General features: G+C 55.4%; 1 protein-coding gene across 2 annotated transcripts in view; it reads right to left on the bottom strand.

The window, feature by feature from the left end:
* DLGAP4 (discs, large (Drosophila) homolog-associated protein 4) overlaps positions 1 to 22647 on the bottom strand; it is a 157590-nt gene extending 134943 nt beyond the window's left edge. The window contains exon 1 of one of the 2 annotated variants that reach the window (XM_046902958.1): positions 22559 to 22647. The gene's annotated coding sequence lies outside the window, so the exon portion shown is untranslated. Of the gene's footprint in view, positions 1 to 22382; positions 22499 to 22558 lie in introns of those variants that run through there. The other variant, XM_004946855.5, reaches the window with a different exon arrangement.
* Between the last annotated feature and the right edge of the window lie 2457 nt (positions 22648 to 25104).

Genomic DNA, 25104 nt, shown 5'->3' with positions numbered 1-25104 from the left:
GAGAATCACCCTCCCCCCTTTCCCACACCCTGGGTCCCTTCAGGCCCACAAAGAGAGGGAGTCACCCAGCTAAGACACCCCTGCTCCACAACAACCGGACCAAAGATGCATCACCACTTTTGAGGTTTGGTGCACATTACAGCCAGACACTCCTCTCTATCACTTCCCAGCTCCCCATGTGCCTCTGCCTTTCTCTGGGAGCACACTCAGCAGACGTGACCCACAGGGCACTCAGAGATGGGCTGGGAGAGCACTCACAGGACGCTCCCCAAGCAGAGGAATGATCTCAGCTCCTCGTCCTTCAGCAGAGCAAAAGGCAGAGGTAAGGAAGCAATTTGGCAGGGATAAGACTCCATCTCTAGCTTCTTCAGCCTTGCTCCAAGCATGGCCATGGACTCATGAGCTCATTGAGAAAAAATAGTCCACCATGGCAGTCCTGCTGTTGAGGTCAAATTCTCAGATGTCACCCTAGCCCTTGCTCTGAGGTGTGAACCTTCCAGGTTTTACTGAAATGGACAGCACCATTCCCCTGACTCTAGGGTCTCCACGGTTGCCAGAGACCAAAGATTGGCTTTATCAGAGTGTCTGAGAAGGTCAACAGACTCCATAATCCTGCTCCAAAGCAACCCTTTTTCCTTTAAGGCTGCTGGCATGCTCAGACGTTTCAAAACTGTCTACAGGAGAGATGGAGTTCAAGCCATGAAAACAGCCACATGTGCCACCAAGCCAAAGAGCAGAGCACCTTCCTGCTGCTTCCTTTCAGCCCAGCTCACTGTACCAGTGACATGCACATCTGTCCTCCCCATGCACTTTGAAAAGAGCAGCTTACACTCTGATCAGATTAGAGCAAGAAAACTGCATTGCATTAAATCCAAGGAGGGGGCTGACTGCCTGGGCTTTAATCTGAGGGGAGCCTTCAAGATAAGAGTATTAAGAAGAGGAGATAAAGCAGCCTTGGTGCAGAAATGGTATGAACTGGTCTCTTGTCTGGGAAGTAGCATGGCAGAACTAACTGTGGGGTTCCCCTGGCACCTGAGTACAGCTCATCATATACCTTCAAGCAAGACCTGTTTCCACATGTCTGCAGCCCCCTCAGTGCATGAGATGGAGGAGCACTACAAAGGGCAGGGCACAGGAGAGAGGGTTGCTCCTAGAGCTCATATTTCACGCGAGGGCCCTGAAATGCCAAAGTGGGAAGAAGGGTGGCACTGTCCCTATTAGGAGATCGTGGAGTGGGGAGGGATCTCTGCCACAGTCCCTCATTCCAGAAAGGGGATCTCGCACCTCCCAGCACTGACTCCACTTCAGCTCCAAGCTTGGGCTGGATTACCTCCTCTGGGAAGCTTTTTCTGCCTTCTCCTCCTTCAGAGACATTCATATCCAGAGTCACCATCATCGGAATGACTTCCAAACACCAGCACATGTTCTGTGGACCATATAGGACCTTGAGAGGTGCTACAGCAGAACGCACAAGCTATTTGCTCTCCACCTTGCTCCTCCTTTGGTGAAAGCCTTTAGCTTCGAAACATAACCCTGCATCTGCACCAGTTCAGAGAGAAGGAATTAAAAACAGCAGCCTGTATGAAGGCAGACATGGGCAATCAGCTCCCAACTCTCTGCAGGACACACTGGGACATGGTCAGCAGTGGAACTGCAGGGTGAAGTCCCCCCTTGTGCCAGGGCAACCCACATGGCAGCCGGGGCTGACACCCATGGGGCAGAGGGTGCTCCTCCTGCTGCAGGTTCTCATGAACTCAGTTTGTGAAGCTCCAGCTGAGTGCACAGCTTCATTGTGTTCCGCGATGAGCAGAACCAGCCCTGCAGCTTGGCGTAAGTAATTGAGGAAAGAACATTTGTAAGGCAGGAGACAGCTGGATTAAAAAGGTGAAGCCCAAAAAGCAAATGAAAAGAGAATCATCAATGATGGATGGGAAAGCAGTACCCGAGTCCAGTGCTTTCCTGGATGTACTCTTGAACAGCAGCGAGACAAGAAAAGCTGAGATCAAGCACTGACAAAGCCTGGGCAGCCACAGGCGCTTGCAGGACCTATTGCAGCTCGGGAGGCACAGCTGGCTGCTGAGCTCCACATTACCCAGCCTTGTTGAGAGACCCTGCAACCAGTGCTGGTCCTGCAGCCCACACCTGCTCCTCCATCTCCGGTCAGGGTGCCTACAGGTGCTGTGTTCATGGAGGTCTGCTCCAGGTGCAGCTGAGCAGCACCAGGGTCTCTGGAGGCAGTGAGCTGCCTGCCCAGCACAGCCCTTCCTGTGTATCTCCCCCTGTGCAGGGCCATGTCCTAGCCCTGCCTCCCCAAATAAGAAATCCCCAAACATCTGGCATGTGCTTCTTGAGGGCATTCAGAGAGGCTGCACACAGCACTCTATGGAGGTCATTACTGCAGTTTGCTTTGCTAATTGCTGCTGATCTGCTAGCAGCAATTCCCTTTCTTGGGAAGGGGAGAGAAAGACATTTGAATGAAAAACAAAAAAACAACCCACAACAAATTGAGTTTGTAAGACAGGAGAGAATTCAGAACTCCTCTCTTTGCTCCAGGAGCCAGCAGAAATGGGCCACCCCTGCAAAGAGGAGCTGTGATCAGCAGGCACATTGGTCGGGAGCCTTGAAAGAAATCCCACCATAGTGGGGGGGAGTGGAGCTGCTGCCCAGCGGCTGCTGCAGGCCAACAGACTCACTAAGCACAGAGCAGAGGGCTCTTGCCACAGTGGTATGGACAGGAAGGTCATGGCTTCATCTCCCCCAGCATCCCTCTCCTGTCACTTTCCACATCCTTGCTTCACCACTGCAGTTATTTGCCCCCAGGCCATCCAGAAGAGCAAACTGCTGCAGCAGCCTCCCCATCTAGCATCCAGCCACCTCCACTCCACCTCTGCAGCCTCCCAGCACAGCCCAGGGACAAGTCTCCCCACACTCCACCTCTGCTTTTGCCAGGACCAAGATAGTGCCCAAGAGATTTCAATTCTTGTTCTCTCAACACCAAGCACTAACCAGAGTGCTGCTGTCCCAGCTGCTTCCCAAGGCATTTCATTCTCCACCAATTCTATAAGCAGCTGGGACTGTGAGCAGATGTGACTATCCTATCCCAAGCAGGCCACCTGCTACAGTGCAAAGCATAGATCTGCCCTGCAATCTTGGTTTTCTTCAAAAGCCAGTTGCTGCAGTGTTCTGGACAACCTCAAGTATCTGCAGGCCCCTGAGGGGGTCTCAAACCCAGAAGCATTTTCCAGCAAGGAAGGGGTTTCCCAGAGAAGCTCAAGAAGATGGATTCATCCCAGCCCCACCACTTCCCAGTAGCTGGGGGTCAGTGGCACATGGCTGTTCCACCACTCTACAAAGATGGATGGTACACCCGTGCTGTAAATGCTCACCATTCTACAGCTCCCACCACTATATGTCTAGTAAAAAGTCCCTGCCCAGTACATCTCATGAGCCCTACATCTGTCTTGCAGCAAGGCACCGTGATGCACAGAGGGGTAACAACTTGCCCAAGAGATCACAACAGGGGACCAACAAAAGACCCAGGAATGGAGTTTGTGTCTCCCACCTCCCAGAATCTTAACCTCTTTATTCAGCATACAATCAGGCTGGGACCCAGAGCAGCCCCAAGGGCATCCATCTCAGAGGGATGGGAGTTCTGATTAAGAGTGTGCTCAATCTGTGCAGCACCATTCCCTGAAAAAACACTGGTTCCTCAGCAGCACATCCTGGGCAGCACGATGTACTCAATAGAGAACTACTAGACCACAATCCTGCCAAAGAGCAGAGCTGCTGGGACCACTATGGCCAGGAGCTATACTCGGAGAGTAGCTGACATCTGCCAAAAAGGACTAAAAATCCATGCTGGAATAATAATACTAAAGCTCAGTCCTCCAGCATGCAAATCCAGCAGGACCTGCACAGCGGGACACTTGTGCTGGTGCAGCCAGTGCCTCCATTCCCAGGCAGATCTCCATGAGCCCACTGAGGAGATAAATGCATTCATCATCCCTAATCACAGGGCAACAGGAACCCCCCACTCAGGGACAAAACCCATTAGGGATTTAAGTAATGAGAAGGTTCAGGCACAAGCAGCTCTCACTGCGTTTGGAGGGAGGAGCTCTGTGGGTCACGCAGCTCCAAACTTAAGGAGAAAAATGCATGGGAATACCCAAGCTGAGACAGATCAGAGGTGCCTCTAGCAGAAGCAGGTCTCCTCCTGCTGTCTGAGACCTGGGCATGGGAGCACCCCTCAGTGCTGGGGGCTCACAGGAACACTGCCAGAAGGGCTCTTCCTGCCACTAGAAGCCTTAAACCACCTACAGGGAAGTAAGAGAGCAGAACTCAAAACAAGCCTCTCCCCCTCCTCTGCCCTGCTGGAGGGGTTTATTCTAATGCAGCACATACGAGGTCCCCAGAGAGAGGCACCACTGCTCCCTTCAAGGGCCTGGCTGGATCTGGGGGTTAATGAGCTTGAAAGGACAGGGATGATGTACTTCAGCAATGCTTGAACTCCAGAGGTACTTCAGCATCACACTGCAAAGTAAATACCCCATAAAACGTTCATCTGGCAGCTGTACTATAGTGCACAGGTTCATCCATTGTTCCCAGCACACTCCTTTGAGATCAGGAGTAATTGTTTGCACTGCTGAGGTTTATGATGGAAGCATCCAGCAAATCTCACCCCTGCCAAACACCAACAGAAGGTGAGCAGTCCTGGAATCCCCATCCCAGGCTGCCTGGGGGCTGCAGCAGTGCCCTGGGCCCATGGCCGGGGAGACTAGGGTGAGCAAAGCAATAGGGCAGCCAAAGGGGGAAAAGAAAGGCATGAGCCATGCCTCCTCCTTCTCCCCAGCATGCAGCTGTGAGTGCTGGGGAGAAGATCCCTGTGCACCAGGCATAGATCTGTCCCCCAGCTCACACCCCATCGCTCACAGCCCCCCAGGCCATGGCCAGGATCCCTGCTGGGCAACAGCTGTGTGTGCTGGTGTGGGGAAGATGCGGCTGAGGGGGCGGCTGCAAAGCAGCTGCTGTGACCTTTTGCTGCAGGGCGCTGCCATGGCTTGCCCAACTTGCCAGGCTGTTTCCTCCATCTGCTGAACCCAGCACATTTATTTTTGTGTTTCCAAGTTTGATCAGATTGACTCTTCCACTTTCCCCTAATGAGTGCGCTGAGCTGAAACAAACACAATCTGTCCATGGAGAACTGGGGAAGGATATCTGGGGGCACTGCAGAGGCCCCATGGGGAGACCAGGCTACCCTGGTGCAGGACCAAGATGCTATTCTGGCAGCTTACACAACCCGAGCTCTCTTCCCCTGCCCACCCGCATGGCCTCCCCATCCACCTCGAGTCTGAAAACCCAAGGGTGAGGCCTTTCGGGATAGAACTTCCTTCTCTGCTCCGATTTGGTCACTGCCCTGTGGCTTCACTCCTTTCCTTGCCCATTGCCCATGTGCGTGGAGCGTATTTCCAGCTGATTGCCCCGCAGCATTGTCGGCATGAGCCACAGGGCAACAGACATCTGCTCTGGCTCTCAGGAATGACCTTGGCTACTCCAAGGACAGTGGGAGACTGTTCACCTCCCTCCCTGAGGCAGATGAGAGGCTCCAGTAGGAGGGATGTGTACGCCCTGCCTGATGTGCGTGTCATACCCATGGGCTTTGCTGCTCCTCCAGAGCAATGCTGGAAGCTGGCCCTGCTGCGTGCTGTGCTGGGACACACCTGCTCCCTGCAGAAACTCCCCCGCAGGATATATCCTTGGCTTGTAAGCTTTTCTCCCGACTGTTTCTCATACCTTGCAGTGAAGTGGGTTAGCTTGCATTCCTGCATAGTGTGTGCAGAGGAGAGGGAGCTCAGCCATGCTGCTTTGGTGTGGAGAGCATCAGAGACATAGGGCTGAATGTGGGGACCCTTAGGAAAAAATGTGGCTTGGCTGCCCCACTGCCACTGAGCTGTGCCCCTGCCCTGGTGCACAGAGTGCAGTCTCAGCAGGGAGATGGGGCAGAAAGGCACTGGCCCTGCAGAGTTCTGTGGCAGGAGCACCTAAGCTTGCTTCTGGGTTCTGCGGGTGAGGGCTGGCTGTCACCAGGCAAGCTGGGGGCTGCCTCAGCAGCAGCTGAGGCAGGAAGCAGGTGGGCTCCTCTGGGCACCCGGCAGGCCCAGAAAGGCCAGCTCTAGCAAGGAGAGGGCTCGGTGAGTGTGGGGCATGTGGGTGAGGAGCCACTTGTCTGTTCCAGCCAGGCAGGGCTGGGTGTGCTCAGGGTCTCCCAGCAGGCTGTAACCCCCGGAGCTGGGCACAGCCGGGCCACTGCATGCACAGATTCGTTTCCAGATACCTCGTGGCTCTGCTGTCTCCTACACCATTCCTTGGCCTGAGCTCATTTGGATGCCGAAGGCTCAGCAGTGCTGCAGGCTCCTGTAGAACTTTGGGAAGTACCCCGTTCTGCCTCAAGAGCTTCGCTCTTGCCAACTGCAGTGCTTCACGAAGGCAGGCTGTGCATGTGCCCAGCTGGCGGGTGGGCCTGGGGCACGGCACATTTGTTGCACTGGGTGCATGGGCCGCACATGCATGTAGTGTTAGCACTAAGATGTTTTCTGCATCTCCCACTGTGGCTGTGTGTGTGCCTGCCGCTCACTCCTTGGCCTCACATACCTGCTCATCCCACTGCTGGGGGTGCCAGGTTGTGCAGGGACGTGAGCTCAGTGCCCAGACCCACCTCTAAGCCACAAGCTCAGATTAATGCAAGGCCCATGCAAGTTGAAAATGTTCATGTCAAAGCTGTACTAAGGCAGGAGACAGGTTTCCTTTAGCCTCCATCCCAAACAAAATCGCCCAGCTCTCTGATGTTACCACATTTAGAGATTCCTTTTCTCTAAAATAATAGCTCAGTGCATGCTGTGAGAGGTTCTTTCTCACCCTACTTTAATAAAGATGGAAGATGAAAAGGCCAGGAGAAAATTTGTTTTTGCAGTTCCTTGCTGTCGTTCCCAGTTCTGTGCTCTCCGTCCTTATTTCTCATTTTCCTTTCCAGGAGCTGTCTTTAACTCTGTGATAATAACCTCATCTCTCCCAAAAGTAGGCAGTGTCCTTTCTTGCTTGCACTGCCAGAAAAATGCCACACTTTCCCTTTGATGTCAAGATAATGTGTTGATGTAACATTGTGTACATGTGTGACAAATGCAAACAGCCAGCTTTCTGGCCCAGATTTGGTAATTTAGGAAGAAAAAGGAAAAGCTAGGGAAAAAAAAATATCTTGAAAAGAATTGTTCAGTCCACTTCACTCTCCTATAAATATTTCCATTTGTTCCCTTCTTGGTGCAAAGGTCTGAGACAAGCTTGCTGTCCTTCACATGCACACAGAGCTGTGCCTGGGGGTTCCATTGGGCTCAGCTGCCCCAGGGCCAGGACAGGCACAGGGCAGTGCCCTTCTTGGCCCCATTGATGCGAGAGCCATGTCCTCCCCTTCCCAGGACTGGCTCTGTGGGTGTGTAAAGGAAAGCTGAGATCCTGAAGGTTGGGGAGGCTGCAGCGCAGCCACGAAAGACCCCATTACAGCAGGAGAAGCAGTTCAAAGCATGGAGTGTTGCCAAAAGCAGTTTGGAAACAGTTTGCATCTGCAAGATTGCCTTCTCCCTGGCAGCCCAGGTGGAGGACTGACCCCAGCTGCCCAGCAGCCTGGCTCCGATCAGGCAGAGCCCAAGCAGAGCCCTGTGCAGGAGCTGTGCTCAGCCAGAGGCAGTGGTTCCTTGGAGCTCCTCCCCAAGGTAGGTGTCAGCAAGGTCCCCATGCTGCTCCCTTCTCCAGACCTCCAGAAGGGTCCTAGTGAAGGGGACATGGTGGTTTGGACACAGGAGACCCCTCTGGCACTGCTCGTGGAGTCTTCCCAGTCCCAGGGACCCATCCATTGCTCAGCACAGATCCTTGTCTGGGTTCAGTTTGGGGCCAGCACAGGCAGGAACCATCTGAGGAGGCAATCTGGGTGGGGATGGTGCAAACCTGCAGGCATGGGGTCTTTCTTTGGCTCTCAGTCTCAGTGCAGAGCTCACCCATCCATCTCCATTCCTGAGGGCCCCTCCCCATTGCACACACTTTGGCATCAGATGCAGGAGAGGAACCCGTGTAGCTATGCCAGGGGCCCCACATGATTCAAACCCGTGTGTGCTGCAGGCTCGTGAAAGTAAGGAGTTTTGACTCCACTGTCCCTGTGCTCTGTCCAACCAGTGCCACTGCCGATGTCAGCCCTTCATGCAGAATGGTTTTATTCAGAGCTGCTCCAAAACCGGGGTGTGAGAGTTCTGAAGCCTCAGTGCATGTGTCTGCCCAGCCCTCCTGCCAAACCACTTTGCTTCTCCTCCTGCCTCTTGCTCTTATGCAGCCCCTCAGCATCACAGTGGGGTAAGAAGATGCCCTCCTCCATATGCTCACCTCCTGCCCTCTCTGAATGCCCCAGATCACCCTCCCCTATTACTGGAAATATGAGAGAAGGATTGAGTTTATTTAAGCCAGAATCGCTCAGAGCACTGGAACTCTGCTCAGTCATTAACTGGTGAGTAAAGAGCGCTCAGTGAGTCATCGGTGCTATTATAAACACTTTTTTCTAAAGGCTATAGAAATGCAGTAGGGAAGTGGTGTTCCTTGAAGTCACTGGCAGGATCTGTTTTCCTCTAGCAAGATCCCCACTTGGCTCCTGGGACAGCTCTGTCCAACCCTGCTCTGCAGGCACTGCACCCGCACCCCTCCCACAGCCCGTCCCCTGCTTTGTGGCTGCTCACTTGTGTTAAGTCATTTGTAAATGTGAATGCATTCAGGGTAGGTCTGCTTTGCCCAGATAAACTGATGCTAAAGACTCCGAGAGAAAGGAGTGGCTCCGTGTCACCCATAAGGTGGTCGGCGCCGTGTGACCCCCACCCACGGTGCCAACGCTACTCTTCGGCCCACTCCACCCGTACAGAGCACCGCTCCTGCCTGGCACTGCTGTCCCCAGAGCTCCCAGAGCTGTTGCTGGGGCTGCCATGCCAATTGCTTCATGCAGAGAGAAATGAAAGCACCAAAACTCAGGAGAGGGAGGAGGAAGGTGTGTTGCATCGTAGATAACAGGAGACAGCCATTCTTGTGCAGCTGATGGGGCTACAGAAAGCCCTTCTGCTTTATCTTTTCCTCTCGGCCCTGCCTGCTGGGGCCTTCTGCCTGCCCTGTGCCCTTCTGCCCTTCCCATGTCCTCCCCAGGCTCCAGTGCTAGACACTAAGATCTCCCTATTCAAAAGGATTACAAATTACTGTCTGATCCACTAATTAGGAGGGGAAGATGAACTTCCAACCGTGATGCTCAGCAGCCATTTAGAAATTGCTCTGAAGGCATGGAGGTGCTGGGAGCACACAGCAGCATGGAGCTGCATCTGTTCGGTGCCAGCAAGGCCAGCCCACCCCACCGGCCCGCTGCCTCACTCTGGCCCTTCTGCAGACCTCATCTGGCTTTCCAGGACATCTCCAGGCTGTTTGGCTCCTATCCTCGTTGTCATTACTTAATGTTCATTTAACAAAGTTAAAATCTGCTTAGTGGGGCCCACTGAAGGCAGAGGAGACAAACTGAATCTTCATGCTGCTCCTGGAGAAGGTCAGGCTGGTGTCAGGCTGGAGCCACCTGCACAAGGAGAATGCAGAGCCCCCTGCCCTCCTGCTGCCAAGTCACAGTGGGGCACCAGGCATCTGCTCCCAGTGGCACAGCAAGTGCCTCAGGCTGCTCATGCCATTTCCTGGGGATCCCACCTTGTCTCCTTCCTGACGTGACTGATGATGGCAGGGAGGTGGCTCTGATTGAGGGAGAACTGCAAGGCAAAAGCCCAGCCTGGCCCTTTTGCACTGTGTTGGGATTTCCTGAGAGCAATGGGGCAACACAATACTTGTGTGTGCAGCCAGGCCTGGCCATGCCACAGAATGGACAACCCCAGCCCTGAGGCTGCAGGCAGGGCTTGAGGGCAGGCAGCCCATGTGCATCTGTCTTGGGTGATGCTCATAATGTGTGTGGAGACTTCTCTGAAGGCTTCCTCCAGACAGTGGCTAGAGCCCAGACAGAACTCCTAGCCAAATGAGGTCAGCAGAGATGACCCTGCCCCCCCTGTGGGCTTCTGCTGTTCCCAGTCAGGATCTCTGACTCCTTGTTTCCCATGTAGCTCCTTATGGAACTGAGCCCTTTTCTCCTGGGTGAGGAACTTGCTCCAGGGCAAACAGCAGATCAGCTGAGTCTAGGAACATCTCAGGAGATGCTCTAAAACACTTGCCTTCCCAAAAGCTATCCCCACTGTGTGCCCCACAGTACTGATCCCCATTCCCCAGCATTGTACCATTTCTAAAACCCAGACTACCAATGAGTACACCACTACCAACTCAGCTACCTCCGGAAGAGCTCCAAGCTGCAGGCAAAGTCTTTCCATAGGAGAGAGAGAGCAGTCACACCTCAAAAGCATGACCCACATGCACCACTCTCTGCTACACTCCCTCATAGGAAGCGTCTTTGCGAGGTCCTCATCCTACCATGCACTGCCCAGGGGACAGCACGCCCTGCTCCTGCTCTGGTTCAGCAGTGGGACACTTCGAGTCTTCTTTCTCACCGAAGTCCTGATAATCTCAGTCAGATTTTCTCGAGAAATGATGCACTGCCCCATCAGTCCATTTGGCTGGCTGGTCTGCAGACTCTGGGAGGCCCTTGTCTGCTTTGCCAGCAGAAGTTCTTTTCCACACTTACAGTTACTATCAGAGCAGGGTCTGGGAGGCCTGGGTGGACTTACTGACTCCTTTCCAGGCTTGCCCTTTCTCATCACTAAAAAGAGCACAGCAGTCACAACCTACTTCAGACATGGCATGACACTCCTGAAATCCCCAGGTTCAGACATTCTCCTTCCAGCTCACTGCAGATCCTGTGAAACTCCCCCATATGTGCTGTACCAGCTGAGTTCAAGGTGCCAGAGGATGCCACAGTGCCAAGGGGAGCAGTGCCTTGGCTAGGACAAACAGCTCAAACACGTCAAGATGACCAGAAGACCATCCTCTCACATCTGCAGGAAGAGGAAAGACCAGGAATGGTGCTGGCAATTCAAATGTGTCCAGGAAAATGACATTCTTATTTACCCAGGTGATGCGTGCTGGGCCTGAGTGTTTTGTGCTGGGCTGGGAACAGCACTGAGCCTCTGGGAGGGATGGATCTGGGGGCCCCCTTGGCTGGCCCACCACCTGGGTGCTGTGGACCACTGCAGGCCTCCCTGAAGGCTCAGGCTGGGTCTCTGACCATTTTGGTTTTCCAAACAGAAATGCCTTCTCCCTCCAGCCTTACCTATCCTGAGGGCAGCACATGGCCAGACCACGTGCCATGGGAACCACCGGCAGGGAGCAGTCCTGCTCCCACCATCAGCTGAACAACAATAGTCTGGTGGGGCTGGGAAAACCCAGCATTTCCTAATGCTCCTACTGCTCTGGGGTCCCATCACAGGCTACTACTAACCATGCTCAAATGTGACCCTGTGCCAGCACCGAGGCAGGAGGGCCCTGCCTGCACCTGCCTCACCCTGCTTGCGTGCACCTCTATGGCCAGAGATGACCATGCACCTCTCCTTACACTATCCTAAGGGTCCCTGAAGGCAACGATGCTCTGTGACTACTTATCATCTTATCATGGAAAACTGTCTCATGCACCCCTGCACCCCTGCATGGGTAGAAAATGTCAAAACAATGCCTTTCTCACTCAACTTTCCTTCTGCTGGTTATGTCACTCTGGGCTTGGAGATGACATGCACAGAAGTCCCAGCCATGGTCCACATTGTCTGCTGCAGCTGTTGGCAGTGGCATTGCTTATCTCCCACCAACCCTTAGCCCGGACACCACACTGAAGTGGCATACCCACAGCATGGGGACCCTGGCAGAGCTGGTGGGTGCTGGATCTGAGCCCATCCCTGATCCCTGTGGGGGAACTGAAAGCAGGTAGAAGTGTTTGCGCTGTGGGGAAGCCAGGCACCTTCCCTGCAGTGGGGCAAAAGTGGCTGGATTTGGTGACTCTGAAATCAAAACCTCAAAGTAGGAGTTCCCAAATAGCAACTGCTCATCTTTTTTGCCATGGCCAATCCAGAAGAGACAACTGATCAGGATGGGGATGTGCAGAACACTCCAGGGCACAAATCAATAGCTGGGCACTTAGTGCCTCTGTTGTGGTCATTGCTCAATCAACATGAGAACAGTCAGAGACCACAGGGCCCTGAGCAGGAATGAACCAGGGTGAACCACAGCAGCCCTTGGCTTCCTCTCTCCCGAAATGGAACGCTATGGGAACACAAGGGAGCTGCATGTCAGCAGGGGGACTGGGGAGATGCATGCTACCAGTAGTCTGCACTTCTGGAGCTACCCTGGCAGGGCTTCATGCATATTTTCAGTGACAAAGCACTCCAGGGGCAACACAGATGCAGTTTGGGATGTGCAGTTTGGGAAAGGTCCTCCTGGTCCACCCATACTGTTCTGGATCACAGTGGCCACGTTGGGGTCCTGCAGCTTTGCCTGGCAGGTACTGAATTTGGCCACAAGTGCCAGCAAGTGCCATCACCTCCCCAACCTCTCTTGTGGGTCAGAAGAGCTCTCCAAGCTCAACAGCCCCAAAGCAGTGGAGAGAGGACATGGCTGCCTGAACTGGACAGTGCATGTCAGAGCAGCACCAGGAGCAAACTGGCTGGGACTCGCTGCCAGGAAGCGGTTCACCTTCGCTGGGACAAGAGGGCACTGAAGTAGGGCTGCCTGGCTCCCCTGGGCCGCGGTGGCACAGAGCCTTCCTCAGCACAGAACAGTGCATGTCAGCTAATTATATCAGCTCTGTCCCACAAAGAGGATCTGGGAGACAGGGTGTCCTATTTACACGGCCCCCAGCCTGTTCCTTGCTCACAGTGGCCCCACGTACTTCATTTCCACTGGCCAGAGGAAAGGAGCAGCGAGGCACAGCCCGCTCTATGGCCTGGCCTTTTGCTGGCTGGTTTGGAGGGAGGCAAATGGCTGCACGGGACTGGGACAGAGTTCCATGACCAGCAACCTGCTCCCATACCACCCTGCAGCCCAGGACTGGCTAACACAGGACCAGGACTGCATCTTGCAAGGATGCAGAGGTCTGAATGTCATATGGGTCATTCAGGGAAAACATCCTAGCAGTCCTGCAGTGCGAATTTAGCAGTCTGATAGTGCTTGTGGCCCAGGCAGGTGTGTCCTCACCCTACCACCTCGCACGTGCTGCCTGCAGCCACACGCTCACCTCCTGGTCCCACCAGACCAGGCTGTGGCAGCCCCCTCCTTGCCGAGCGCTTGTTTCCCTATCAGCTCAGCTCTGCTCCAAGAGGTGTTGTCACTGACAGCCACAACTAGGCCAGGCTGGATTGTAGTGAATGGCCCAAGACAAGAGCCCTTGAGGGTGGCTGGAACCATGAGGAGGAATGTGACATCTCAGGGCAACATAGGGCTAGGCCACAAGCATGAGCAGGGGAGTCAAACACCTCCCTGTCCTTGCCTGGAGAGGAAGATGAAGGAGAACACCAGCTCCTGGGGTTACTGCTGCTGTTTGAGGGTGGCAGGCTATAAGACAGGGCAGAGCCAAAGGTGCTCAGGGCTGGTTCTGGAGCAGTGCAGCAGAGGAAGGCATCCCAGAAGGTTAGGGGATCCCATCCAAATCCTCTGGGGTCACCTCCCAGAAGCTTCACTGTGCTCTGGAGGCCCTGGCCACCAGCCACACGAAGGGCCTCTGGGTGCTCCAGATGGTCAGCAGCCTACACTCATGGTGTGGAATCCCAGACCCTTTGTGTGCGCTGACAGCTGTGACCTTCCTAGGAGTTGGTCTTCAGGGACTCTTCCGCTGGGCTGCCCACTGCATGTGCATTGTTGTGCTGTGCTGTGGTGCTGCGTGCAGGGGAGCCTCGTTCCAGGGCAGCCCTGGCAGCTCCCTGTGCTCCCTGCCAGCTTCGTTCCAGGGCAGCCCAAGGACTGGGCACGGGCTGGGGGTTGCCTGGCCCCTGGCACCAGCCTGATGGAGGGGCTGTGGGCCGAGAGCAGCTGGGGAAGCACTCCTCACCTGACGTTATTTTGGTTGCTAGGTGATTAAATCATCCATCTGCTTATGACAGCACGGGAGAGCAGTGAGTCAGTCCGCTTCGTAGAAGACAACAAAGGGTTTTTCAACTCCAGCCCACCTCCAGCCTGTCCCCAGCCTGGCCCTGCTTGCACGATGCTCAGACAGACACACAACCCCATGGGGCACAGCCTCTGGTGTGGCGCTGTGGGCCCTGGGACAGCTGCTGAGGACAGCCAGCTCTCACAGGGCTGTGGGCATCTTCAGATGCACTCCTGGTGAGCAGGTCCTCTACGGCATCTGAAGAACATGGCTGGATGATGGCAGGAGGGTTCTCCATAATTACATCCAGAAACACTGAAAGGGGTTAGATCAGCCCCAGTGGAAGCAGAGGGAGGTGTGTGTGAGCTCAGAGGGCAGCCCAGATCCTGGCAGCACAGCGTGGCGTCCCCAGCACCTTCCCCTGCTCAGCAATGCCCACGGTAGGGATGTTGCTAACATCACACATGTGGAGCAGCTGTGATCACCCACTTTGGGAGCAGAACCTGGGGAAAGGTAGTGGGCTGCTTGGGGAGAACACCACAGAAAGGCAACAGTTTGGGTGAGAAAAAAAACGTTTTCATAAAGTGTTTGAAGGCTTTTGGAGGAGGAAGGTAGGTAGGGAGAGAAAGAAGAGCCACTATTTGTGTGTGCACATGTAAGAGAGAGAGAACCTCCCTCCATGCTGAGCAGAAATTGTCCTCATTTCTCAGGTTTTGGAGAATGTTGAGACATGGAGAAGTTAAAGTATTGCCTCCAAAATGTGTGTTGTGAGTCCAGTTTTCATTAAGAGAGCTCTGAACCACACACATGTAGCTGCTGCATGACTGCCCTGCTGCCAACTGGCATGCACTGAGCTGAGCAGCAGCTGCTGGGTGAGGGGCTGCAGGCAGCCCTGGCCCTCAGAGCCCATTGAGCCTGAAGGCTACCAGGGACAGTGAATGACCCCTAGGAGAGGCAGGGACCTTTGCAGAGCAGCTTCAGTGGCCACACAGGGCTTTGCAGTGGGGATGGAGCTGGGAGTGCAGCCTGCAAGTTCCCTGCCCAGAAGAGCCCCGAAGAAGAAGCCCTAAAGCAGGGTGGGGAGCTATGTGCATGACAGGAGTGCTGCAAAACCACCGTGGGGCAGCTGTGAGCTGCCCATTGCAGGCTAACAACCTCCTGCAACTGCAGATGGGCAACACAAAACAGTCTGCCTGCCACCTTCCTCCAGCCCTGCACAGCCAGTGCCAGACTCAGCACCTGCAGCATCCAGTACCTCAGAGCCCAGGCTGTTGGGAGCCAGGTTGGCAGCTCCCCCACCACTGTCCCCCATGTAGCCTGCCCTCCCAGGTCCCCCAGCAGCTACCACAACTTCTTAGTGCAAAGAAACTCATTAATGAAGTGGAAAAGGAGGAGGATGAGCAAGCTGAATGGACTGTCCTAGGGACAGCACAGCAAGGAGGAGGAGGATAGTGCTCAGCACTTGATCTTAGGGTAGGCAGCCACCGAGGAATGACCATCCAGAAAATAACTGGGAGGAAAGGATGAGAGGCCAGTGGGCAGGAAGCCTGCCAAGGGGAGCTGCAAGCAAAGGTGGAGGCCAAAGGGAGGCAGGAGGAGGGTAGGGTAGAGAGGCAGCCTCTAGAGCTGCACAGCCACCACCAATGCCCCATCCGCAACCTCCACCAGGGGTGCAGAGGAAGGCCTGCAGAGCCCAAGTGCCTCTCCCAGAAGATGACTATGGCTGTCTGTTCCCAGCCCTTGCACTTGGCCCTCTGCTTCCTTCAGACATCATGCCTTACCAGCTGCCCTGGCTTGGTGTGCCTGCAGCTCTCTGGCAGCAGTGCTGGTGGAGGGAGGAAGACAGCCTGGGCCGTGTAGGAAGGACATATTTTCTTTATTGCATTGGTTCCCAGTTTCTAATGTGTCTCTGCAAGGGCCTGGCTGCTGTCAGCAGCACCGTGGGGTGGCTGGGGTGAGGGGAATGGTGCTCAGCAGCTCTGGCCATCAGGTGCCAGCCACCAGCCTGTCCCCTATGGGCAGCACCAGAGGCTTCCAGGGGCTGAGAGTGATGAGAAGGGAAGGTTTCCATCCCCATCTTGTAGCTGCAAGCAGAGAAGGAGGGGAGAGACCAAGATTTCAAGAACAGAGATTGCGTGGCCACTAGCGACACCAGAGCTGCTCCTCCAAGTGTCCCAAGCAGAGGCCATTTCCAAGTCTTAGGGAGCCCTGGTGCCCTGAAGTCTCCCATTCCTATGTTGCACACAGCCCCTGCTGGGATGTTGTTCCGTATGCCTCAGAGTCTACAGCCCTGGGGCAACCACAGCCACCTCTCATCCTGCACTGGAGGACACCACATGCTGGGCTGCTGTCTCTCCAGCACATTGCCTTCAGGGCTCTAACAGGCAGACCTCTGGGACGAGGATAACAGAACATGAATTCCAGCACTTGGCCAAGCCCACAAATGGCTGAAAATCTCATCAGGAGTTCAGGTGTCCTATTCCTGCCCAGCCTGGCTCCCCCACACCTCACTGTGGAGGGCACACTGACCTACAGTGGACATCACCATCACCGTGATGGGGACCAGTCCATAAAAGCCCATCAGTGACCCCCAGCAGGAGGAGGGAAGGAGCCCTCAGCTGTGGGGGAAAGCCTGTTGTGCTGTGGTAGGGCTCTCTGTCTGCACACCTTGAGTCACCAACTCATGCAGAATGCTACCCAGGAAGCAAAACTCAGACTTACACCCAGCATGGAAATGGCTTTCCCACACTGGAGGCTTTTACCTGCAGCACACAGGGACTAGAGAGGAAATTGCACAAATGTTTACGAACCTAATGGCTGAAAACTCCTTCGTGTTTCAGCCTGCTGAAACATTTCCTTGCAATGATGCCGAAATGATTCACCCAACTTCTGCTTCTTTCAAAACCAGCAGCAGTGTCTAGCTGAGAGAAGAGGAGAGTGTTTTATGCAGAAAATGCCAAACTGACCCTTTTCGACCATGAGGAAAATTTCCTCAGTGTTCAGAACATGAAAATCTCTGGGAGAGAACCTCGTCTTTTCAACTGCCCCCTCAGCCTCAGTACCCCAAGGCAGTGCCATGGCAGAGCAGACACAGGAGGGGCTTTCCATGCAACCTGGATGCTTCCCAGGGCCTTGCATGGATCCGGAAGGAACTGTCATCCCTGCAGCTGGACCTGGCTGCAGCACGGTGTGGTGGCACTGCACTGGTGCTGAGCAACACGTGCCTGCGCTGCCTGCCTCGAGGACTTGCCTGAGTTCACCAGGGTCTCTGTGGCAGGGTACGGTGCTGAGCCAAGAGAGGTGCTTGAGGAGCTGTCCGCTCAGTGCCGCTCGGCGTGGAAAGGATTAATCGGATGAGGGAAACGGTGAGGGAATATCAACTTCATTCCTGCAGTGAAGAAACTGTGCCATTAAAATCCTCTCTTCTATGACACACACTGAGCCTATTTCAGTAATAGTTTGGCAGGGGAATAACATTACAGAGCCTATAAATATCTTGTGGGGTGCTGCTCCTCTGATGGAGCAGCAGGATGTGGCCCCATCCCAGCGGGGTGCTGGTCCTGGCTGCCTCCCAGGGAAGGCACAGCCATTGCAGAGCCGGCGGCTGCACAGCCCTGTCTCAAGGGTGAAGGACAGCAGGACACGAGGACAGAAGGATGCATTATGGCAGGGCTGTCACCAGGGCAGCTGGGCACATCCCATGTACAGCCCGAGAGGAGGGATGGGGCTGGGTGAAATATGTGATGATGGGAATGGTGGGCTGTATGGGCCCTGCAGATGCTGGAGGAGACAGCTGGATTGAGCAAAAGATGGAGGTAAGAATACAGTGGAAAGCATTAGCACTCAAAAGGGGCTTGCAAAGAAAACCACGAGGCTCCCTGTGTGCAGCTGAGGACTTTCGGATGACTTAGACAAGCTTGACAGGGGCAGTCAGCCCTTCCCTATTGTCCTGGGGAGCAGAGGGGCTTCTCACAGCAGTGGAGGCAGCAGCTGAGGCACCTCAGGCACAAGCGATTCCCCTGAAATATCCCAGGGGCATTTGTCACACATTTTTGCCAGTGACAATAACTCACCTCCACTGCTTGCTCCCCTACTGGGGCCCTGAGATGACAAGGATCAAGCAAACACCCTGACACATCTGAGAGTCTGACAAGAGGAGGGGAAGAAGCTCAGGAGGGTCCAGGTGCCCTGCCCGTGCCAGGCAGCCACACAGTGCAGGGAATGGCTGCGCTGCTGCTCTGCCACGCATTTGTCATCCTGCAAGGGAAATTGTGTGGCTGGCTGCTGTCCTACCAGGCACATTGCGACAAGCGGCTGAGGGATTTGGTTATTACATACTTGATGTAAAGGAATTTTCATGGTAGTCATCATAGGTCTCATACTCCTCCTCCTGAGAGCAGGGTTAACTCAATGCTGAGTAGCTTCAATACTCCTTGCATGTTTTATGCACACACAGGCTGCTAGCTGCCTTTCCTGTCCACAGGGCAGATCTCTGCCCACCTCCAAGTGGAGGCTCCAGAGCTCCTGGGTCCCTCCCAGAGAGTTCCCCTACTCCTCAGGCAAGGGCAGCTGATAGGCCCAGAGGGAATGGGGTGCCTCGAAGTGAGGGTTGCCCAAGGGATGGGCCCATGCTCCCCAGGGAATGCAAGAGTCAGACCCAGCGGACATGCCTCAACTTCCCTGCAGCCAGCAGAGCATAGATTTGTGGCTGCACATCACAGATCCCCTCTGTCCTCAAAAGGCATAAAGGTTCTGGAGCTGCAAAGATTGCCATAGCAGCCCTAGAAGTTGTAATGTACTTCCTTCAAGCTGCTGGAAAGCTTTGCACAGAGCTGCAGCAAGCCAGGCCTCATTCAGGGAAAGCTCTCAAGAAAGGTAATTTTCCTGACAGCCCATGATCCAAACCCACCAGACATCCATTAGAGCCAGGAAAGGTTGACATCCATGTGAGCCTGAGCAAAAACAGGGCTGGCAGCTCAGAGTCTGGCCTTGTGGGAACTTCCTCTGCACAGTGCCTCTGTGAGCAAGAAAGGGCTTGAGATTCCCTTTTTCTTGGGCACACAAAACCGTAGCGCAATCACACAAGGGGTCCACTGGAAACTGCTGGCAGTTGCAGAGTTCTTTTAGCCAGAGATGAAATCCACAGGGGGACCCAGCTAAGCCCCCAGACAAGACATGGAAAGCAGTTACAAGGTGTAAAATATGGACATATTCTGCAATAACCATTTTTATGCCACAGATAATGGGACACACCATCAAGTCCGAGACAAAAAAGACTGGTACAAATTGCAGCCTATATATTAAGCACCTTCAATGGATCCTTGTGCCAAGAGCCTCCCTGGTGTCCCCACCCCCTCCCTAAGCAGAGGAGCTGAATCTTCACATTCTTCTGCATAAAACTAAAACACCTCCCAAATTAAGAATAATCAAACTGACTCCCTGATCAAAATAACACCCTATGGTTGTCCCAGCTTCCTCCAGCTATGGCCAATGGTACACCTGCAGCCTTTCTGCCTTCAGTAGGTGTGGGTGAGAGCCCCCTCTCCAAATGCAGTGCTTCAAGGATGGGATGCTCAGCCTGACCCAGCCTGCCAGCTGCAGGCTCAGCACTGGTGTGAGGATCCGGGCTGGAAGATGTTAAGGAGAACAGCAAAACCGAGCCCAGAGCTCAAAATCAGCACCTTGAATCGTGTCCAAAAGCAAATTGGAACTCAGCACAGCTTCTGGCAAACAGGTGCTGCCTCGTCTGTGGCTGACGCTCCTCAGCTGATAGCTTTGGCTCTAGTCATGGGCACCAAAAGTAGGGGCAGGGGCAGCTGCAGGCACTGTGGTCCTCCCAGGGATACTTCCCTGCACACCGCTCCCCTCCTCTGTGGATGACAAAGGGATGTTGTGGTACTGAGGCAAGCAGGCTGCCATCTGGATCCAGGACTGTTCATCTCTGACGACTGCAGCAACAGCTCAGAGCTTGGGTGAAGGCTGATTGTGGACAGATTACAGGGGACACAGTGTGTTCATTTCTATCCATGCTGCGCTGCTATTACCCACACTGAAAATAAAGCCTCATTTTTCATGCAAAGATGCACAATGGTTAACATGAGCAAAGCTTGCCTGCGAGGCATGCAGGTATCAAATCAATTTCAAAATGGGTCTCCAATTACTACTGATGTTGATTTGATTTACATTTTTTTCTGGCTTGCCAGATGTTTATGCTACGAGCATGAAATTCAGCCCAGTGCCACTGGACTGGCGTGAGGCTTGTAAGCAGGCACAAAGGTCTCCTGCTACAGAATGGCACGTTTTCCTTGAATTGCTCTATTCCTTCACCACTCAGAGCTGTGCTTGAAACTGTATGGGTACGTCATGTACACACAAAGAGGAGTGAGGGAGCAGAGCCTCTGCACAGATCAGACCCAAGCTTGCACGCAGAAGCTGCTGAGCCCCAGGCTGAAGAAACCCTGTGCTCCTGTGGCTGTGAGCGGCCTCGGGAGCAGGAGGGTGGCCCAGGCCGGGCGATAGCCTCCCACAGGAAGCCTCTGGGCTGCCTCTGCCTCGTGCTTCACCTAAGGAGCAGCAGTTGGAGGAGGATTTGTGAGCCTGTGAGAGTCCATTTTGTAGGTGGCACCCTGAGGCCCTGCCGGCTGTCAGGCCCTGCACACCACCGTGGGCCCATAGGGCCGGCCAGGTGTTAGGGTGGCGGCTGGGAGGATCACTGAGGCACAGCTCCTGCCAACCTCTGATTGAAATGATGGCAACGGGGCTCCAAACCTCACTCCTTCCTGGCCCTCGCCCTGGACTGGTGATTCCAAACTGCGTCACGGCAAAGGCCCATGAGGGAGCTTGTTCAGAGGCACCTCTCTCCTGGGGGAAGGAGACCAGCATGTGTGGGGACCCTTGTCTGCCTCTCAGAGAGCTCACATAGAGGTAGCAGCCCTACCACCGCTGCAGGGCTGGCACATGCTGTGGCTGGGGGCACACTCAGGCCTGCTGCTGGTTGTGGTGCTTCAGGAGCAGGGGCACAGCCCTGACAGCCCTGCTGCTCACTCCAGGAGGGGTTCCTGTTTCTGCAGCCCCTCTGCGCCTCATCTAGTGCCAAGCAGGACCACCTCAGCCAGCACAGGCAAAACCTAACAGGCAGCAGAGGGTGAGGCTCGCTTGCCTGCCCACCTGCACAGCACAGTGTGCCAGGCTCTGCCCCCATCCCTGGAGAAGCGGAGGGGACAGCTGGGGCCACCAGGGTAAGGAGGGTGCAGTTTGGCCTCTCCAATCCGCAGGAGGCATGCAGCCCTCCGGCAGCCACGCGGTAGGATAGGGCACGGGCTGGGCAAGTCCAAAGCCCAGGCACCTCTGCTAGATGCCGTCCCCAGCCCACGAGGCAGCCCTGGCACATGGGTGCTCACAGACTGCTCTCACCTCCCCTGCTTTCCCCATGCCTGCCTGATCTCTCTGTCATGCTTGTGTGCTCCCCTGTACCCACCCGCAACCTCCAGCACACACCGACACACACACACCCTTACAGCACACACACCCCAACCCATGCACATCATGACCAGTACACACGTGTGTACGCAGTGCGCGCCGATGGTGCACACGCATGCACCAGCATGTGCTCACATGCACACAAACACTTGGGCTGGTGCTGCTCCCACACACAAGCTCAATGCGGTTTGCATGCACGCGGAAACGAGGACACGCTCAGCTCTGCGTCTCGCACACATCCAGGCTTGTTGTGGAGCTCACACCCCAGCACAAACGCACACAGTGTCTCTGCAGTGGCTCCCACACGGATGCACACACACACACAAACACTCAGCCCGGGGTTCTCGCGCACACACACACGCGCACACGTAAGTGCAAGCTCCCAGGGCCGCAGTGACAGAGCCATGCCTTGCAGCGGCTCGTGCACACCCCTGTGCAGCCGCGGAGCCCCGGCACGCCGCACCCGGCGCCTGCACACCTCGGCCTTCCCACGGCCCCGCGCTCGCCCTTCAATGACACCCGTGGGGTGATAAGGGCCACGCCCCCGTGGGTACGGGATCACACACACACACACACACACGCACGAAACCCGCTTGCTCCGCAGACACTTAACTCCTTGTTAGCCTGTCCCCGGCACCATCAAGCCCAGCTCAGCACCACCCAGCTGGATACCGGCACCGTCCGGCTCAGCGCCCTGCACCATCCACCCGCCCGACATCGTCCAGCCTGGCCTCTGCACCACCTAGCCCCGCGCCCGCACGGTCCGCTCTCGTTCCCGCACCGTCCGGCCCGGCTCACATCCGGCTCCACTCGCTCCCTCGGCTCCGCACTCGCCCCGTCGGGCCGGCCCGGCGCCCCCGACCCGCTGCCGTGTTCCGCCGGCCCGGCCCCGGCCCCACCGCCCGCCCCGTCGGCCCGGCCCCGCCGCAGCCCCCGCCGCCCCCTCCGCCCGCTCACCTCGATCCGCGGCGGTGGGACGCGGCGCCCGGGCCGGAGCGGTCTCGCGGCGGGGCAGCGCCCGCTCCTCGCAGCGCTCCGGCGGCGGCGGGCCCGGCGGGGGGCCCGGCTCAGCTCGGCCCGGCCCGGCCCGGCCCCGGCCCCTGGCCGGCCGTCGCTGCCCCCCTGCCCGCGGCGCGGTCCGGCCGCCTCTCCCCTATGCGGAGGCTCCAGCAGCACCGAGGCGATGCCCATTCATTCAGCTTGTACCCCGCAGCCCTCCCCTTCCGCCCCGCGCTCCCAGCCTCCTGGATGGAGGTAGCTGGTGATGCTGCAGCGGTACCCAGAGCCCCCGGAGAGTACAGTGCGGAGATGAGGGAGGGAGAGGAGGAGGAAGGAGAGCAGAAGGAGGGAAGAGGAAAGAGAGAGAGGGAGCGGGAGAGAGCGAGAGATGGCTGCCCCCAAAACCAGAGCTGGATCTAGACGAGACTCTGGGATTTCCACAAGGAAATTAGGGCAGGGAGCAGAGCTGGGCCGGCACAGCCCCCTTCCGCTGGACGAGTACAGCAGCGGTGCGGTGACCGGAGATGCTGTGACGGCTGCAAGGGCAGGCAAAAGCTCGGGTAGAGCCGGCAGCGGACAAGGCCCCCTGCGGGGCCGGGACAGTGCCAGGGTTCCCCACAAAATGGAAGTACCCCCCTCTGAGACTGGTCTGACCCAGCCGGGGTGCCCAGCTGCCTGGCCAGGAGCTTCAAGCATGCCAAAGGCTGAGGGGCACCCACCCTTTCCTGCGCTGCCAGCCCAGCATGCTGACAAGCAGGGAGGCCGCCTGCCTGGCCCTGCACCTGCCCTTGCTTTGCCACCCTCTGCCAGGGCCCCACCACCCCCTGCTCGCAGGGAGCCCCTTGGAAAGCAGTGGTGTACACGTGTCCTGAGCCTCAGCACCATGTCCTGCACTCTACATCAAAGTTTCTCAGTTTTTCCTAATCTGGGGCCTGCTTAACCCTCTGACCATCTGCCACAGCGATTTCATTACGGCCCTGCACAGATTGGGCTCAGCTCTTCACTTGCTTCTCTTCTGCCCGTGGCTTTGTTCTCCCCATTAAGTGTATGTTAGCTATGGTTTTGGAAGTGTGGGAGACCTGACCAGGCTGCCCCATGTGAGAGCTGGGTGTTCGGAGATCACCCGGCCACCAACCCTGTAGCTGCTGTGCACCTCAAAATCTTCAGCGTCGGGCCTGGGGGGAGTGTGGTACAAGGCTCATGGTTATTTTCTCGTCACTTCACCCTTAGTGTCTTTGCAAATGGGGAGCCTGGCTTTCTGGGGAAAAAGATTTCATTCTCTAAGGAAAACGGAAACATACAATTATTATTATTTTTTTCCTTCCTGCAGCAGATTCAGCAAAAGTGCAGCTGCCTTCTCAGCCCTGAATACAGAATTCTGTTCATCCCAAAGGGGAAATGGCCAAGTTGAGAGGAACAGCAAGCCCCACAGCACTCTATACCCTCTACAGGCTTTCTCAGCCCAGACGGTTTCCTCCCCCAAATTCCAGAGGTGTCTGGCTCCCTTTGCAGAGCAATGAAGGTGTGCATGCTCTGTGCACACCTACCAGCTTCATGTTTTTCTTCCAAAAGTGAAGTTTGGGAGGTTATTGCTCAGTAATGGCAATTGGGGCCCAGACACATGGGGGAGAAGAGAGAGCAGAGAAGAGAGTGCAGAAGCTGAGGGAAGGGCTGACTTCGAAAAGCACCATGCTGCTGCAGAGGGAGAGCACATTTCATCTCTGTCAAAGGCAAGAATGCTTCTAGATCATAGCAGGACTGCTCAGTTTGGAATATTTCAGCTTTGTGGGGCAACGCCATTTCCATCATCCTGCCTGTTCTGCAGTCCTCCGAAGCCACAAATCAGCCTCAATTGCCCAAGAGAAAGTAACAATCAAGGCATGAATAGTTCTATTTATTATTGTTTTTACCAGGAGTTTTGTGCACTTCTCAAAAAGAAGCAAACACCACTCTGTGTCCTGAGAAATTCCCAGGTGTGTGCAATGCACAGAGTGATGGAGAGCAGCCCTGGCAGATTGGCGTGCCCCCTGCAGCCTGGCGCGGAGGAGGATATGGTGGGATAAGGAAGGAAGCTGGGAATGCAGTGGAGCTGGGGAGAGAGTACAGAGAGGAATACCTGGGAAAACAGACCCAAACCTCACTTCTCAGGAACTGAGAGGGAACTTGGACTCTAACAAGAAAACTGTGGCTGTAGAGGCTTTTCTGCCAGGTCATATTCCTGCTGGTAAAGGAAAGATTAGCAAGGAGGGCATAGAAACAGGGGACACAGAGCCAAGGCAGAGGGGAAGCAGCCTTTACAGGAAGGAGCATGGTGAGAGCTCATGAGCCTGTTGTTGTGCTAGAGGAAGGAGTGTGCTGGGAATCAAGCTGCAATATTCTTGAATCCAGACAAGAATTCTAGCTGGAGGGATTAACATGGAAGACTTCATCCGGAGAGAACGTGCAGGATTTAGGCACAGCTGGAACACGGGGTGTCCAAGGAAGAGGGGCGCCGAGCAGACAGC

Source organism: Gallus gallus, chromosome 20, assembly GCF_016699485.2.
Source record: "Gallus gallus isolate bGalGal1 chromosome 20, bGalGal1.mat.broiler.GRCg7b, whole genome shotgun sequence".
Classification (NCBI taxonomy): Eukaryota; Metazoa; Chordata; class Aves; order Galliformes; family Phasianidae; genus Gallus; species Gallus gallus.
The sequence above is the reverse complement of the archived record's forward strand: the minus strand, read 5'-3'. Positions and strand labels throughout refer to the sequence as shown.